This window comes from Monodon monoceros, unplaced genomic scaffold (genome assembly GCF_005190385.1).
Source record: "Monodon monoceros isolate NGI ecotype Baffin Bay Population unplaced genomic scaffold, NGI_Narwhal_1 Super_Scaffold_19, whole genome shotgun sequence".
Lineage (NCBI taxonomy): Eukaryota > Metazoa > Chordata > Mammalia > Artiodactyla > Monodontidae > Monodon > Monodon monoceros.
The window spans coordinates 40730197-40750106 of NW_021703775.1; the positions used below are offsets into that span (position 1 = coordinate 40730197).

General features: G+C 36.4%; 1 pseudogene; it reads left to right on the plus strand.

Annotated features, from left to right (window-relative positions):
• Positions 1-10629: 10629 nt before the first annotated feature.
• Positions 10630-16460, plus strand: LOC114900460 (annotated as a pseudogene).
• Positions 16461-19910: the final 3450 nt, after the last annotated feature.

Genomic DNA, 19910 nt, shown 5'->3' on the forward strand with positions numbered 1-19910 from the left:
AGACTCTCTTTTCAATAAAATGTTGCATTAGTACCAGTGTGCCACTTCAGAGTTCATGTGTGGCTTCCGTTTGTGGGAATAACTTCTGACCTGGCCATGAGAAAAACTCTTGCACTAGACTGCTGGTTCCAGGAGGAGAAAGAGAAACATGAGGTATAGAGGGGTTGGCTGATGTAGGCTAGGCTTGGGCTTGGCAAAATATATATTATATATATATAAATATATAAAAAATATAAAAATATATAATATATATATAATATAAATATATATATATTATATTGTATATTATATATATATATATATATATATATATAGAGAGAGAGAGAGAGAGAGAGAGAGAGAGAGATAGCGATAGCCAAGCCCAGCCTACCTATGTCAGCCAACCCCCAGTGGACCCAAGATTAGTGAGAATTAATGATTGCTATTTTAAGCCACTTAGCATTTGAGTAGTTTGTTATAAGCTGTATTTGCCAGCAGATATGTGTGAAATCTGATACATGAGACAACTACACACACATAAATACACAGTTAGCAACTACTGTTTTTTCATGACAGTAGAGTTTTTACTTGAGATCTCAGAGCTTTCTTCAACTCATCTCCTTAACGTGCTTTGGCAGGATGAACCTGAACATGGAATGAAGTCAAGTTTTCTCTTACTTTCCACTAAATAGCAGTACTGCTTGTTATATAATAATGTCAATCTGTTGTATACTCTCCTACAGAAAAATTACTCTCCTGTAATTCTCCTTCTTGACACATGTTTGTAATAAACTATTAATTTGATTTCAATTTCTGCTTTGCCCAGTGGGATGAATAATAGCTAAAAACCACAGGCGGGCTTTAATACTCGCACAATGCTATGAGGAACTCAATATCACCATTTGACAGATGGGGAAACTGAGATCCAGAGATGCTAAGAAAATTTCCCAACATCACACGGCTGGGAAGTAGAATAACTTTATTTCAAATCCAAGCAGACTGGTTCCAGAACCCTTGCTCTAAACCACTGATAGATACCACATGGTTTTGGAAGTCATCTATCCCTAACACTGCCCAACACGTGACATGTAGGTATGGAGCAGTTGTTGAAAGGTTTAACTGAGCATACTTGAGCTAAGGTGGCATATACTATGAAGAGAGGAAAGCTAACATGTTGAAGACAGTGATATTACTTCATTTGATTAACTTCTTTTGAGAACAACCATGAAGCAGCCACCGATGCGTGTACTGACAACTACTGAGCCTTTTCCAAGCTAGCAAAAAAAGACAGACACGGTCCCCACTCTCCTGGCGTAAATACTCTAGTGTTGGAGAGAGAAATGAACAAGAAGTGCTGATTACAAAATATGAAAGTGCTAAGAAAGAAGCAAACAAGGTGATGATAGAAAATAATAGATCTGAGTGAGAAACATTTTATTTTTTTGGTGGTCAGGGAAGGCCTCCATTGAAGAGGAAACATTTAATCTGAGACCTGACAAGTGGAGGAGATCACTGCAGGCAGAATGGGTATGGATCCTGCAGCACGAAAGTGCTGCTATTCCACTTGCTCTAGATCATTGCTGAAACTTCCCAAAGCTCTGTCCGCTTTCTGTATAATTTCTACACTGTAGCCACAGTGATCTTTCTCAAATTGTTCTCTGGTATTTTAAGGCAGAAGAAAATACTATTTAACAAGGCCTGCAAGTTTGGCTCCTTCCTTTTTTTTGCAAAGTTCATCTTGTTCTCTTTTGCTTTCTGCCCTAGTTATCTGTCCTTCTATCTTTGTGTCCTTGTCATGCCTTATCATACCTTAAATCTGCACATTTACGTGCATAGTTTTCTACTTGAGCCCCTGTTTTTTAGATAAGTTGTGCTAAAGAATCTGTATCCCAAGGAGCCTTGCTTTGTCTCCTAACCATATAAAATTCCTATTTGAAGATATTCATAGCACTATTCATTACTCTTCTGTATATTTGACAGAGTTAACATTTTATAGCTGTGTGTGTGTGTGTGTGTGTGTGTGTGTGTGTGAATATTGGATAAATGTAAATTTATGAAGTTAGGAACCATGTCTTTTTTTATTTAACATCTTTATTGGAGTATAATTGCTTTACAATGGTGTGTTAGTTTCTGCTTTATAACCAAGTGAATCAGTCATACATATACATATGTCCCCATATCTCTTCCCTCTTGCGTCTCCCTCCTTTCCACCCTCCCTATCCCACCCCTCTAGGTTGTCACAAAGCACCGAGCTGATCTCCTTGTACTATGCAGCGGCTTCCCACTAGCTATCTGTTTTTACATTTGGTAGTTTATATATGTCCATGCCACTCTCTCACTTCATCCCAGCTTACCCTTCCCATTCCCCGTGTCCTCAAGTCCATTCTCTATGTGTATGTCTTTTTTCCTGTCTTACCTCTAGGTTCCTCAGAACCATTTTTTTCTTTCTAGATTCCATATATAAGTGTTAGCATACGGTATTTGTTTTTCTCTTTCTGACTTACTTCACTCTGTATGACAGACTCTAGGTCCATCCACCTCACTACAAATAACTCAATTTCGTTTCTTTTTATGGCTGAGTAATATTCCATTGTATATATGTGCCACATATTCTTTATCCATTCATCTGTTGATGGACATTTAGGTTGCTTCCCTATCCCCGCTATTGTAAATAGTGCTGCAGTGAACATTGTGGTACATGACTCTTTTTGAATTATGGTTTTCTTAGGGTATATGCCCAGCAGTGGGATTGCTTGGTCATATGGTAGTTCTATTTTTAGTTTTTTCAGGAACTTCCATACTGTTCTTCATAGATCCTGTATCAATTTACATTCCCACCAAAAGTGCAAGAGGGTTTCCTTTTCTCCACACACTCCAGCATTTATTGTTTGTAGATTTTTTGATGATGGCCATTCTGACTGGTGTGAGGTGATACCTCATTTCAGTTTTGATTTGCATTTCTCTAATGATTAGTGATGTTGAGCATCCTTTCATGTGTTTGTTGGCAATCTGTATATTTTCTTTGGAGAAATGTCTATTTAGGTCTTCTGCCCATTTTTGGATTGAGTTGTTTGTTTTTTTGATATTGAGCTGTTTGAGCTGCTTGTATATTTTGGAGATTAATCCTTTGTCAGTTGCTTCATCTGCAAGTATTTTCTCCCATTCTGTGGGTTGTCTTTTCATATTCTTTAAGGTTTCCTTTGCTGTGCAAAAGCTTTTAAGTTTCATTAGGTCCCATTTGTTTATTTTTGTTTTTATTTCCATTTCTCTAGGAGGTGGGTCAAAAAGGATCTTACTGTGATTTATGTCAGTGTTCTACATATGTTTTCCTCTAAGAGTTTTATAGTGTCTGATCTTACATTTAGGTCTTTAATCCATTTTGAGTTTATTTTTGTGTATGGTGTTGTAGAGCGTTCTAATTTCATTCTTTTACATGTAGCTGTCCAGTTTTCCCAGCACCACTTATTGAAGAGGCTGTCTTTTCTCCATTTTATATTCTTGCATCCTTTATCAAAGATAAGGTGCATGGGTTTATCTCTGGGCTTTCTATCCTGTTCCATTGATCCATATTTCTGTTTTTGTGCCAGTACCGTACTGTCTTGATTACTCTAGCTTTGTAGTATAGTCTGATGTCAGGGAGCCTGATTCCTCCAGCTCCATTTTTCTTTCTTAAGATTGCTCTGGCTATTCGGGGTCTTTTGTGTTTCTACACAAATTGTGAAATTTTTGTTCTAGTTCTGTGAAAAATGCCATTGGTAGTTTGATAAGGATTGCATTGAATCTGTAGATTGCTTTGGGTAGTATAGTCATTTTCACAATGTTGATTCTTCCAATCCAAGAACATGGTATATCTCTCCATCTGTTTGTATCATCTTTAATTTCTTTCATCAGTGTCTTATAGTTTTTTGCATACAGGTCTTTTGACTCCTTAGGTAGGTTTATTCCTAGGTATTTTATTCTTTTTGTTGCAATGGTAAATGGGAGTGTTCCCTTAATTTCTCTTTCAGATTTTTCATCATTAGTATATAGGAATGCAAGAGATTTCTGTGCATTAATTTTGTATCCTGCTACTTTACCAAATGCATTGATTAGCTCTAGTAGTTTTCTGGTAGCATCTTTAGGATTCTCTATGTATAGTATCATGTCATCTGCAAACAGTGACAGTTTTACTTCTTCTTTTCTGATTTGGATTCCTTTTATTTCTTTTTCTTCTCTGACTGCTGTGTCTAAAACTTCCAAAAGTATGTTGAATAATAGTGTGAGAGTGGGCAACCTTGTCTTGTTCCTGATCTTAGTGGAAATGCTTTCAGTTTTTCACCATTGAGAATGATGTTGGCTGTGGGTTTGTCATATATGGCTTTTATTATGTTGAGGTAACTTCCCTCTATGCCTATTTTCTGGAGAGTTTTTAATCATAAGTTGGTGGTGAATTTTGTCGAAAGCTTTTTCTGCATCTATTGAGATGATCATATGGTTTTTCTCCTTCAATTTGTTAATATGGTGTATTGCACTGATTGATTTGCGTATATTCAAGAATCCTTGCATTCCTGGGATAAACACCACTTGATCATGGTATGTGGCCCTTTTAATGTGCTGTTGGATTCTGTTTGCTAGTATTTTGTTGAGGATTTATGCATCTATGTTCATCAGTGATATTGGCCTGTAGTTTTCTTTTTTTGTGACATCTTTGTCTCGTTTTGGTATCAGAGTGATGGGGTCCTCAGAGAATGAGTTTTGGAGTGTTCCTCCCTCTGCAATATTTTGGAAGAGTTTGAGAAGGATAGGTGTTAGCTCTTTTCTAAATGTTTGATAGAATTTGCCTGTGAAGCCATCTGGTCCTGGGCTTTTGTTTGTTGGAACATTTTAATCATAGTTTCAGTTTCAGTGCTTGTGATTGGTCTGTTTATATTTTCCATTTTTTCCTGGTTCAGTCTGGGAAGGTTGGGCTTTTCTAAGAATTTGTCCATTTCTTCCAGGTTGTCCATTTTGTTTGCATATAGTTGCTTGTAGTAATATCTCATGACCCTTTGTATTTCTGTAATGTCAATTGTTACGTCTCCTTTTCGATTTCTGATTCTGTTGATTTGAGGCTTCTCCCTTTTTTTCCTGATGAGTCTGGCTAATGGGTTATCAATTTTGTTTATCTTCTCAAAGAACCAGCTTTTAATTTTATTGATCTTTGCTATCGTTTCCTTCATTTCTTTTTCATTTATTTCTGATCTGATCTTTATGATTTCTTTCCTTCTGCTAACTGTGGGTTTTTTTTTTTTGTTCTTTCTCTAATTGCTCTAGGTGTAAAGTTAGGTTGTTTATTTGAGATGTTTCTTGTTTCTTGAGGTAGGATTGTATTGCTATAAACTCCCCTCTTAGAACTGCTTTTGCTGCATCCCATAGGTTTTGGGTTGTCGTGTTTTCATTGTCATTTGTTTCTAGGTATTTTTTGATTTCCTCTTTGATTTCTTCAGTGATCTCTATTTAATAGCATGTTGTTTAGCCTCCATGTGTTTGTATTTTTTACAATTTTTTTTCCTGTAATTGATATCTAGTCTGATAGCATTGTGGTTGGAAAAGGTACTTGATACAATTTCAGTTTTCTAAACTTTACCAAGGTTTGATTTGTTACACAAGATATGATCTTTCCTGGAGAATGTTCCATGAGCATTTGAGAAGAAAGTGTATTCTGTTGTTTGTGGATGGAATGTCCTAGAAATATCAATTAAGTCCATCTTGTTTAATATGTCTTTTAAAGCTTGTATTTCCTTATTTATTTTTATTTTGGTTGATCTGTCCATTGGTGAAAGTGGGGTGTTAAAGTCCCCTACTATGATTGTGTTACTGTCGATTTCCCCTTTTATGGCTGTTAGCATTTGCCTTATATATTGAGGATTCTTATGTTGGGTGCATAAATATTTACATTTGTTATATCTTCTTCTTGGATTGATCCCTTGATCATTATGTAGTGTCCTTCTTTGTCTCTTGTAATAGTCTTTATTTTAAAGTCTATTTTTTCTGATATGAGAATTGCCACTCCAGCTTTCTTTTGATTTCCATTTGCATGGAATATTTTTTCCATCCCCTCACTTTCAGTCAGTATGTGTCCCTAGGTCTGAAGTGGGTCTCTTGTAGATGGCATGAATATGGGTCTTGTTTTTGTATCCATTCAGCCAGTCTGTGTCTTTTTGTGGGACCATTTAATCCATTTACATTTAAGGTAATTATCGATATGTATGTTCCTATTACCATTTTCTTAATTGTTTTGGGTTTTTTATTGTAGGTCTTTTCCTTCTCTGTGTTTCCTGCCTAGAGAAGCTCCTTTAGCATTTGTTTTAAAGCTGGTTTGGTGGTGCTGAATTCTCTTAACTTTTGCTTGTCTGTAAAGGTTTTAATTTCCCTGTCAAATCTGAATGAGATCCTTGCTGGGTTGAGTAATCTTGGCTGTAGGTTTTTCCCTTTCATCACTTTAAATATGTCCTGGAACCACGTCTTTTTGTAATTACCATTATATCCCCAGTGCTTTGAACAGTGCTTGAGACACAGTAAATGATTAATACATATTTATTTAGTTCATTGAGTAAATGTTATTGAAGTATTTTAGGCAGGGGAGTTATATAATACAATATGTATTTTAAAATGATCACTTTGGCTGCTTTGAGAGGAATAGATTAGAGATGGGCATAAGTGAAGAAGAGAGCTTGTTAATAGGCTGCTGTAGCAGTCCAGGTGAGAGATAGTTGTGTGTGGGTATTGAAGAGATAGAGCAGATCTTAAAAATTAGCTGGATTTCAGATGATTTGGGGAAAAAAATTGAAGGTTTACTCTTATTGGCCGAGGATGATAAGGAAAGAAATGAGTTAAGCATAATTTTATATTTCAGAGAGCAAAGTCATAATATTTGTGGAAATGAGGAAAAGTTATGTGGATGGAACTGTTCTGTTATTTGGGAAATTAAGAGTGTTTTTCGCTATGTTGAATTTAAGATGCCTTGGAAACATTCGAGGGACAATGTCAAACAGACAGTTGAATTGACTTATCTGGATACCCAGGGGAAAGTACTCAAATGCAGATATACATTTAGATATCATCAGTATTTAGATTTCATTGATAGTCATGGAAAAAGGCAAAATCATATAAGAAGAGAGTGTTATAAAAGAGAGGTTTTGGCTGATTCCTGAAGAAAAAATATATATATATATATTTAGAAATAAGAGATAAGAGTTTCAAGAAAGACAGAATAGGAAATAATTTCAACAAAGGATGCTGAAACATCCAGATAGCCATATTGCAAAGAATAAATTAAAGGAACTTTGATTTCTAGCTCTCATTATATAAAATTTAATTCAAATAAGATCACAGACCAAAAGAAAAAAGCTAAAGCTCTAAACATATAGAAGAAAATATAAGAATATATCTTTACAAGTTTGGCTTAGGTAATATTTTTTAGCCTGCAGCATAATACAATACATTTATAAGTAAAAGAAAGTGATAAATTGGACTTAATTAAAATTAAAGCATCTGTTGTTCAAAAGACACCATTAATGATTGAATAAGCAAACCACAGACCAGGAAAAAACATTAACCATTTATATACTTGACAAAGAACTTGCAGAATAAAAAGAAGCTCTACAACTTGGTAATTAAAAGGCAAACAGTCCAATTTAAAATATTGGGAAGACTTCATAATATTGGCACAAGATACTTCACAAAAATGTTCTAATGACCAATGAGCATATAATAAGATGCTTAATATCATTAATCACTAGGGAAAAACAGATTAAAACCACAACCACTTCATACTCATTAGAATGGCAAAATTTTGTGATTGACAGTACCAAATGCTGGTGAAAACATGGAACCAGAACTCTCATACATTCCTGGACAGGATATAAAGTGATTCAGTTACTTTGGAGAACTGATAGGAACTTTCTTGTAAAGTTAAACATATGCTTATTCTATGACCCAGTGATTCTACTACTAGATATTTACCCAAGAGAAATGAAAAATATGTCCACAGAAAACGTAGATGTTCATAGCAAGTTTATTCATAGTAGCCAAAAAATTAAAGTTGAGGTAACCACCAATAGGAAAAAAATATAAATTTGTGGTATACAAAATATTTAATGTGGTAGGCAGAATTCTAAGATGAACTCCAAGATTCCCACCTACTGATACACTTGCCCTGAATAGTCCCCTCCCCTTGAGTATGGGCAGCTCAGGTGAATATGATGGGATCTCACGCTTGTGATTAGATTGTATCTTGTGGATAGGTGAAGGGATTTTTGTAGGTGTAATTAATATTTCATATCAGCTGATTTTGAGTTAAAAAGGAAATCTTCCCAGGTGTTCTGCTTTAATCAGGTCAAAACATTTAAAAGTAGGACTGGGCTCTTTCTGAAGATATAAAGATGTTCTCCTGTTGGCTTTGAAGAAATAAGCTTCCATATTTTGAGATTTGTGAGAGATCCATATGGCAAGCAATTGCAAGATCCTCAAGGAGCTGATAGCAGACCCTGGCTGACAGTCAATTGGAAAATGGAAACTCAGTCCTATAACCACAGAGAACTGAGTTTAGCCAACAGTCAATTGAGCTTGGAAGAGGACCCTGGCTTCTGAAGGATATGTAGCCCAGCTGACACATCTAGATTTCAGCCTTGTGAAACTCTGAGCAGAGTACTCAGCTAAGTTGTGACTCAACTCCTGACCCATGGAGACTGTGAAATGATAAATGAATGCTGTCTTGTGCCATTAAGTTTGTGGTAATTTGTTACACAGCAATAGAAAATGAATACACTTAGCAATAAAAAAAATATGACTTATAGACAAAACGTACATAAATCTCAAAAACATTAGTGAATGAAATAAGACACAATAGATTACATATTATATTATTTCATTTATGTAAGTTTCAAGGATGGGTAAAGCAGATTTCTAATGATAGAAATGAGTACAGTGGTTGTTTCCAGAAATGGAAAGATTGACTAGAAAGGAATACAAGATGACTTTCTGGAGTGTATAGAAATATCAGTAGTTCAGTGTCTTTGTTTATATTTGTCAAAACTCATTGAACTGTACACTTAAGATTTGTGCATTTGACTCTATGTAAATTATACCTCAATTTAACAAAAAAGAAAGAGTGCCTGATAGTGTCAAATGTAGCTAAGAGTCTAAGACAAAAATAGAGAAGTGCTTATTGGATTTGGCCTTCTCAGATACTTGGTGAACTTGGTAAAAGCACATTCTGCCCAAAGTGCTGATAAAATTAGATTAGAATATGTTGTAGTGGGAATAGAAGCAGAAGAACTTGAACCGTTGTATATAGACAACTCTTTCGAGATGTTTAGTTATCAAAGGGCAATAGAAGATGGGGAAGTCTTTTGATTATAAATGTGAAATAAAGGGAGTGTATGTATTTCAAGATGGTAGATCCCAGAGCATGTTGGAACTGATCAAGTATAGACGAAAAATTCATCATGCAAGGTTTAGAAGGAATATATAAATGGATGGATTACTTGAGAAGGTCAAATTAGATGATCTTCAGAGCATAAGTGAAGGCAAAACCTGACAGGAATTAAAAAAAAAATGTATAAATTAAAATTGTGTTGGATAATTGATAAAATAAGTAGACAAATTGTTAGTAAGGATATAGAAGACAGAAAGCATTTCAAAGAAATTAACCTAACTTACATTATAGAGCAGTCCCCCAACAATATCAGAACACAGCTTCTTTTTAGTTTTTATTATTACTATTTTTTAATGTTAGGTAGAAACCTAATTAGTTATTTATTTATCTATCTATTTTTACAGCTTCTTTTTAAACATGCACAGAGCATATAAAGATAAAGCCTATACTGAGATATAAAGCAAATCTGAATAAATGCAAGGAGATTAAAATCGTTAACAATATGTTCACAAACCACAGTAGCATGGAATTGAAAATAATAGACAGCTATCTGGAAAATATCTACATATTTGGAAATTAAACAACACACTTCTAACTAATTCATGGGCCAAAGAAGAAATCAAAAGGGAAATTAGAAAACATTTTGTAGGGAATAAAAATAGAAACACAAGATTCTTATTCCAGCTAAGCTGGGATAATTGTAACTAAAAACTTTAGAAAAATGCATCTGCAATTCTGTTGGTTCAATCTTCTGATTAATACAAAACTCTACTACTTCTCACCACCCCACTACTACCATGCTAGTCTAAGTTGTCATCATTTTTGCTTACATCTTTGTAATAGCCTTCGCTCTGCTCTGTTTTTTGTACTTCCCCTACACACCCTATCCCACTCCACAGTTTTAGTCAAACAACATCTTGAATGGACCTTGTGAGATGTATGTCAGATCATATTATTGCTATTTTCAGAAATAGTCAATGATTTCTTGTTACTCTCACAGTTAAAATGATGACGGTCCAAAGAGGCCAGTAGAACTTGTCTCATCATTGTTTATCCAACCTATTTTTACTACTTCTTCCTTTCTTGTCTCTTATTAATTTTGTCCCCTTGATGTTTCTTTTCTTTTTCCATTTTTTTCCTTGTATTTATACCTTCAAGGGCTTCCTACCAGCTTAGAGTAAAATTAAAAAAAAATGCTTATCTGTAAAGGCTCTACCTGATATGACTTTTGTTTGTCTCTGTGGCCTCATTCCCTCACCCCCCCTGCTGCCTGTCTCTCTCTCTCTCTCTCTCTCTCTCTCTCTCACTCACACACACACACACACACACACACACACACACACAATGTCCCAGCCACCCTGAACTTCTCATTACTTGAACACACCAAGTACTTTCCTGCCCCCATGACCTTGTCCTTGCTGGTCCCTCTGCCTGGAACATTTTCCTCTCATTTCTTCACATAGGCCAGTTCCTTTTCATCTCTCAGGCCTCAGCTTTAAAGCAATTGCTTCCGAGAGGATTTGCCTGTCCAGCCCAGCTAAAGCTGCCCACCCTCCAAATACCATCCAGTAACTTATCCCATTTCATTTGCTGTGGTACATATGTGCTGAAATTCTTTTATCCAATCACTTCTATGTTATCCTTTTCCCCTGTTGGACTCTGAGCTCCAAGAGCAGAGACTATATCTGATTGTTCATCCTGATATTCTCAACTCAGAATATGTGTACAAAAAATATTTGTTGCATAACTGAATGACAGATGGAGAAAATAAAATAGCAACAATAAATAAATAAATACGGTGTTCATTGGATTCCCAGTTCCTTCACTTGAACAACATAGAACAGATATTTTTTCCCTCACTGAAAAAATTGAGTGAGAATACCGTATCACTCCAGCAAGTTTGTAGTGAAGATTTCAGGAAAAGCCTTGTAAAATGGGCCTGGAGCAGTGATTAATACTTAAAAGTATCTCAACTGCAAGGGAGCTTAGAGTTGCAATGAAAGGCTGAGAATCTGGGGTCAGACCACTTGAGTTTGAATTCTGACTTTACTAGCTTTACATCTTTTACCTCTCTGTGCCTCAGTTTGTCTGTCTATAAATATCTGAACTTACTATATAGACTTACTGTGGGGATTAGATGCCTTAGTACATGTAGAAGTCTCAGAAAAATGACTAGCAGCTGTAAATAGTCTAAAAGTGTTTGATAAGTCTGCTCGGTCTTCCTGGAGGCATCAAGGAAGTATGAAGGATGCTAGTAATTAACAACTCCTGGCACTGGTTCTGGTGCCAGCCCACTAATGCCCAACGTTGCTTAATGAAATAGATGAACAGAGTGAATACAGTTTTCTCTGAGCCCAAACTTCTGAGTGTCTTCCCCATCCTCTTCTGGGCCAGCAGCTCCCCTGTTCCTAGCCCCTGTGTGCATGTGCATTGATTACAGAGCAGCTGGAAAGCTCAGCAGAGCTAGCTTCTAGCCCAGCTGGACCAAAGAGACACCCCCCCCCAGTAGGGCACACCGTAGGTGCTTCAGTACTTTATTATGAAAATATTGGACTTATGTAAAAGTTGAAAGAATTTTTACCTTGAAAATCCATACATCCACTAGCTAGATTCTTTTATTAACATTTCTAGACATACCACATACTCAGTTCATCTGGTTATTAATCTATCATTCATCTTGTTTTACATATATTTCAAAACAAGTTGCAGACACCAGCACCCTTCACTCCTAAACACTTCAGCATGAATATCATTAGCTTGATGTCAGTATCTGATTAGCATTTTAAAAATCTTTTCTTTTGATGTTAAAAAAAAAACCTACAAGGAAATATTAAATTTATTATGCCTTTCAATGAGTTTTGACAGTTGCATACAACTGGGCAACTAAACCCCTATCAAGACATAAAATGTTATTATCACCACAGAAATGTTCCTAGTCAACCTTTAACGCTATTCCCTGATAATAATTCCCATTAGCCCCCCTCATAGATTAGTTTTATTGTTCTAGAACTTAAAATAAATGAAATAATTTGGACAAGGCTTCTTTTACTCAGCATAGGTTTTGAGTTTCATTCATGTTTTTGCATGTTTTGCGTGTTCATTTTTATTGCTGCATAGTATTTCATTATATGACTATACCACAGATTATTTTTTATCCGTTCACCAGTTGATGGACATATGTGTTTTCTCCAGTTTTGCTTTACTATGGATACAGCTGCTTTGAACATTCTTGTATATATCCTTCTGTGGATGTATGTTTTTGTTTCTCTTGATCACATCTAGGATGAGAACTGCTGGGTTACAGGGTAGATATATACCTAGTTTTATAAGGAAACGAAAGACTTTTGTCAAAGTGATTATAACACATTCCCTCAACAATGTACAAGAATTCCCATTTTTCACTTCCTCTTCAACATTTGGTGCACACCATCTCAAGGATTTTGTACTTCCTGTATCCTCTGTCAGGTACGTTCTTCACTGTGGATTGTTCACTCACATACTTCAGACTTCTGGAAGTCTTTTTCTCAGTGCAGCCTTCCTTTTCTGTCATACTTAAAATTGCACTCAGCGCACCCACCCAGCCACCCACCAACAACACGATCTCCCTTACTTCTTTAATTTTCCCAGAGAATTTATGTACTTGTCAGTTTGTCTATCCACTCTCCCCCTCCAGTGAATTGTGATCTCCATTATACCTTGTAATTTTTGCTCTTTTTTCCATATGTTTAAAAAGAATGGGTATTCTGATATTGTTGGGTGGATTGTTCCATAAAGTGAAACGTTACTCTTGCATTCCTTGTCTCTGTAAGCATTCCTGGCTCACAGTAGGCAGTTAATATATATATATATATATATATCTGTTGAGTAAATGAATATATGGAAACACTTGTGGAGTGGATAGAAGCACAGCAAGACTCTGTATTTGCAAAAGTTTACTTTCGTTTGTAGTCAAAAGCCATCTAGGCACAAATTTGAAATACTTGGCTTAAATCTGATCGCTTGTTTCACCAATTAGAATTTGTCACTCTTTTCCTTTGCTTGAACCTAAAAAGGGACAACAGATGAGATAGTAATTCATCATGACTGATGGTATATGCTTCAGTGCCTAGTAGTGAAGGAATATCCTTCTCAAAGCCAATAATGGCAACTTTCAAGAGAAGTAGATATTCTTCCAGACTAATTTTAACATCCCTTAGAATGTCTGGAAGACTTTCATGGTAAAAATAAAAAGTCTGTTAAGTGTTGTAGCCCCTACCTCATTATATATGGTGTATCACTCATACAAAGGAAACACATATGGCAGCTTAATTGTATATTGTTTCTTGAAATTGTTTTAAGATCCACTTATCTTCCCAGAATTCTTTGCCTTGTTAATGAGATTCTCATTTGAATATATTGAGAAAAGTTTCGGAATTGGTCCAGCTGTTCAGTGAAACGCTATTAAACTGTTACTTCTATCATTTTTTCTCTGTTTTATTTTCTTTTGAGTAGATCATAACTTTGACTCGTTTTCATCAGAGTAAGCCCACAAGTTCTCAAAGTAGCCTTGATAGGAATATATACGTTGGATTTGCTTTAAAGGTTGTTTACATTATTAAATACAGAAGTCCATCTACTTACAAAGTGGTTAAGTTCTAAAAAACAGTTTGCAAATACTTTTCATTTTTAAGTCCACATAGTGTCCAAAGCAGGGGAAATAGGAAATTAAGTTTGCAGTTCATGGATATACTGATGCCAATTAGGAAGTCTGTTGTCTCTTTAAAAAATAGCTTTTTTAAATATTTAAAATTTAAGTATTTATATAAAACATAGCTTTTTTAAATATTTAAAATTTTTCTTCTCTTCCTTGATGATGTAACAGCAGTGACGCTTTAAAATCCTTAATGTGATTTTCTTATTTGCCTTTGTGAACTTTTATCCTTGGCCCTTTTCTGCCTGAGAGATCTGTTACTTTGGAGAAGAATGAAGATTTATAAAAGAAAGAAATAGGGCCTATTAAGGAAAGAATGTATAGAAAACTACAGTGGTATTTAAAAGTATATATAGTGGCATTATTGAACTTGGGTAGATTTTCCAGATCCTTTTCCTTTTTTTCCTTTCCTTCAAAGAATATCTAGGATCAAGCAATGAAGACTCATCTCATAGTTTGAGCCACAGTGTAGACAAGATACCCATTTGCCTAGTACATCAAGACTGTAGAAGGAAATCATAACTTAGAATTAAAAGGGAAAGCCAATTTCCATTTCTGAGGATTATGGGAAGATGGAAGAAGAGAGAAAAAGGAGATAACATAGGTATCCTTAGGAAATATCTAATTTGAAAAAAAAAATTAGGATTAAGTCCTGTGAGAAGACTGGAGTTTCACGTACTGTGGATAAGAATTGGATAAGATTTCAAGCAATATTTATTACAAGCAGGTCTTCAAGGAGCAAGTTAGACCAAAGACTTAAATGCTTTAAAAAGGAACACACTGCGTGTGTGGGGAGGTCAGTGCTGGTGTGTTTGTTTATGGCATAGTCATTTGATTACTGCAAGGCTAGTGAGCTCATTTCAAGTTTACATGAGCAAATTCAATTTTCTAAACTAGATATGATTTACAGGCTTTGTGGTTATCACATGCCCTGCTGTTAAGATTACCTTTTAGAAGATTAAATAATATCTTAATATTAAACTGCCAAATGACTTGAAGGGACTTTTGCCCTTTTATTTTTTATTTATTTATATTTTTTTGTGGCATGCGGGCCTCTCGCTGTTGTGGCCTCTCCCGTTGCAGAGCACAGGCTCCGGACGCGCAGGCTCAGTGGCCATGGCTCACGGGCCCAGCCGCTCCGCTGCATGTGGGATCTTCCCGGACCGGGGCACGAACCCGTGTCCCCTGCATCGTCAGGCGGACTCTCAACCACTGCGCCACCAGGGAAGCCCACCCCTTTTAGTTTTGAATGAAAGAATATGTAAGGAACTATAATCACCATAAAAAGAAATGGAGCATGCTTAGCTTTAATTTTAAATGAAGTCTTTCTTTCAGCAGTACCCTTTGTTCCCTGTGCTTCTGAGATCATCAGATTGTTTATACCATAAAACTCTGCTATAACTTTCATAACAGTAACATGGATTAAGATGTATTGTCATTGGTTCCAGTCCCCTGCCACCTCCTGAAAATGAGGGCTGGGAGTAGGCTAATGTTCTTATTTTGTGAAGCAGGTAGGATGTGAGAAGGAGAAAAAGCAGGCAGCTCTGTCTTGTTAAAGAGGGATCTCCAGTGTTCTCCAGGCTCAGTTTCCTTGACAAGGCTAATGAATTGGATATAGGTTGAAGATTTAATGCTTACAAATACAGCATAACCTGTTAAATTTGAATCTCAGATAAATAACAAATAATTACTTAGTGTAAGTATGTCCATGCAGTATTTGGACATACAAAACTTATGTACATCCGAATACAAATACAACATACAAATACAAAACTTATTTGTCACTTATCTGAAGTTCAAATTTAATTGGGCATCTGGTATTTTTCTGTCAACCCTAATTGGATGCTAACTGACCAGAAGATTCTTAGGATTATTGTCCCTGTCCTTCAAATTACACTGGCCGGCCACAAGCCCCATAAACATCTTCATGAATGTTTGATCACTTTCCTTTTCTGGCTGCCGCTGGGAGAGGAGCTGCCTCCAAGTCCACGCATTTGCAGTGAATGGTCCTGTGGAACTGCTCCAATTTCCGGATCAAGAAGAACAAACAGATATAGGGCACCCACCCCAATAATCTGAAGGTCCACAATTCTTTCCATTACAACCGGCTGATGGACCACAAGACTGTGGCGTGGAGCCGGCAGCAGGTGGCAGAAGTGTCCTGGAGGTGGTGAAGTGGAGATCTGGCCTTACAAAGCCCACCACCTCCTACATGCAGACCACCATCAACAAGAACTCCCCTGCCACCCTCAGCAGTATCCAGAACATAATCTGCAAAATCAAGTACCTTTGGTATCTGAGCATAGTCTCCAACCGCAGAGCCAGCGCCATCCTGCACAGCAGACGCCGGTGACGGTGAAGAGGAGGCAGACGTGCCCCACCAAGAGCTCTTGAACACAGCCCTCACTCCCTGACCCCCAAAGCAACAAAGATGTCACCCAGCTTTTCTCAAAAAAAAAAAGCCACCAGGTGATTCTAAACTGCAGCCGGAACAAAGTTGGATTTGGATTGTGAAGAGCCTTTAGAATCCAAGGTCAACTAATTGCCCAGGTCTGCTGTGGTTATTTCAGTAACTTCACAGTACTGCAATTCTGCATCTTCATGTTTTGGACCCTACTTATTGTATTATAGCAACTTTCTCTTTTGTATCTCACAGAAAGGAACAGTAATTTGCTTAGTACTTGCAATGAGGAAGTTTGTATAACAGCAAGATTATGTCCTCTTAATATCTTTTCAACAAATAGCTGTGATCTACAATTTCTTTTAATTTTTAAAATAGAATATTCACATTTTAAAGCTTAAAATGTTGATTGTAAAGACTAAAGATAAGGAGAGGCATATCTGATAAATAAGGGCTTTCTTGCCTTCTCATTTGTGAGTCTGGGATGTGGCCTCCTGAAAAGCTGCCCAATCAGGGGCTCTGCTTCGTTAAGTCAAATGTGTTAGTGCTACACGCTTTTACAGGTGGAGCTGTGAGGCTCAGCTTTCTCAGCTACCCTTGGTTTCCCTGTGGCAATCTTGCAGAAGTAGCTAGTATCTTAATGAAGAACCTGCTAAGGGGACCCATTAACAATAAAATGACTCTGGGTTGAAGGCAAAGAAGTAGTCACCTGAGCAAAGCCAAGGGGAGGGAGTGGATACTAGGAACACAGAGAAGTCTGTGATCCCAAATGAGGGAGATATGGTTGAGGTCCTTTAGTGGCAAATCTGGAGGTATTCCTGAGCCAAAGGAAATGTCTTTGAGTTATACCAGCTGCAGACTTCTGCTAGAGATGTAAAGTCTCATAGGTGTACAAAATTCATCACCCAGTGATCAGAAGACCTACTTTTGTCTCCACCAAAGTCACATAAACTACACCCTCCCTCTTTATATGCAGGCACCACTGTAGGGTAAGAAGCAGAGGAGGGAGGAAGTTATCTGAGAAACTAAGCACTGTTCTCTGGAGAGACTCCTTTCTCTCACTGCCTCTGTATCAGATATCTTGGATTCATTGCACACAACAAAAATCCCTTATATAGATAGCTTTATCATCAGTATGACTCTGAAATCCTTGAGGGTAAACATTGTGTCTCAGTATACTTGGTAAAGTGCTTCAGGAGAGAAGGCACACATCTAAAGAGATCAAATTGTGCAGAAAAACATGCAGCAAAAAGAGAAATGTGCCAAAGACATACATGCCTAAAATCAATCTTTCTCTCTCTATCCAGTATTCATAGAAAATTATAGAAACCATAGGCAAAAAATATCAATAAAGAGTGAAAAATCACCTGTAGTTCTGTTGTTCAAACATGTTTCCTATTTGTATTTTGTCACTCCTGCCTCTACCCCTTGCAATGGAATTATATGAGGCACAATGGTTATACTAGCTTTTCGGTTATAAATATATCCTGAACAACTCTCCTTGGTAATAAACCCAAATCTACACCCATTCTTAATGGTGAGGCATGATTCTTTGCATTAACTTTTTTCAGATTAAATTAGCCATTTAAGTAATTGTTATTTTTTATTGCTTTAAGCAATGATGTAATGAGCAGCCATGCATATACATAGTTGGTTATAGGGTGTTTATTACTTTATTTACTTTGAGGAGATCATGCTTCATTATTTTTGAAAAATTCATCTATTTTCTTATTTTTCTTCCATATGGATGCTGTATTTATTCGTGAAGATTTTCTTCAGACCCTTTGTGTTGATTTGTAAATGTTCAAACTTTTACGGTTTTGTATCTCCTTATATAACTGTTGATTCATTTAACAAATATTTATGAGGGACCTGCTATTTGCTTGGCACTAGACATATAAAGGTAATAAATGTGGCTTAGTGGGAAGAGGCATGGAGAAACACCAGTAATCAGAGAGTAAATACATGATTCTATTTGCAATGAGAGTTATGACAAAAGCTCACAGTGATTAAGTTGTTAATCCTGTGTCAGAGACGGCATCTTTGTGAGTGGAGATTTAAGCGGAGACATGATATAGGCAAAGTGCAGGAGGAAACACATTAGTGAGAGAGGGAACAGCTGTACAAGGGTCCTATGGCTACATATTTGTGAAGACCTGAAAGACTGGCATGGCCAGAGCCTATAAGCAAGGGAAGCAGGTACACACGATGAGCTAGGAGAGACAAAACAGCACTTTAAATGCTCTGGTAAGGACTTTAGGACTTTGTGTTTTGGGGGCTGCATTGTGCAGCTATTTAAATTGTAGTCATCTATGAGACATACACGTAATTTGTTTGAGGAAGATTTTAAATCAACTTTTGTTTATTAAGAAATAGATAGCCATGTAATTTCCATTGTGAGATAGTTCTAATTATTTAAGATTTGAAGCCAATGACGATAATTGGAGGTACATCATTGAAAGAGGCAGTGATTCAGTCGGATTATGTTCTAAACACACATTTGAGAGGTTTTTTTGCCTGTATGCAATAGAAGCATATATCTTATCGATGCTGTTATTTTAACTTAATCTTTATTTTTAGCCATGAGTCTTATCTTTCTGATGAATCCGTTGCATTTCGAGCAAGGTGTGGCTAATCAAAAGTGGGGTTGAACCAGGAGCTACCTGGATCTTGCCACTGGACTAGGCTCTTGCCTAATGGAGGTTATCACAGGATGTGATCTTACAAGACAATTCCTTCTGTGCCAAGAAGCTAGATTTTGAGAACTACAGCCAGCCTCCAATATCCACAGGTGTAGCATCAGCAGGTTCAACCAACTACAGATCAAAAATATTAAAAAAAAAAAAAAAAAAGGAGTTCAGGAAAGTTCTAAAAAGCAAAACTTGAATTTTTCATGCTCTGACAACTATTTACATAGTATTTACATTGCATTAGCTATTATAAGTAATCTAGAGTTGATTTAAAGTATACAGGAGGATGTGCATAGGCTATATTCAGTTATTATGCCGTTTTATATAAAGGACTTGAGTGTCCATGGATTTTGGTATTATGAGGGGGAGGGTCCTGAAACCAATCCCCCAAACTGCTGAGGGATTTAGAAAACTAAGTTTTGAAAATTCAAACTGATCAGTTCTTACACAAATCCTTAGGAATGTTTTGTTCAGAAGTGTTTTTCCTGAACTGAATTATAACATACTACTTTCTTTTATTCTTCCTATTGTGACTTTAACCAGTGATTTATGTAATTACATACCTAAAATAGAACTGTATCTATCAAAAACCAATCACAGAACCAAGGATTAAAGCTCAATGACAGAACTTCTCTTAGAATTTATTATGGATTCTATTTAAATAGTTTCTACTCTGTAAGACACTGTATTTCATGCTTCTCATGTATTAGCTCTGTTCTTCACATCAGCTCTGAAAAATAGGAATTGATATTT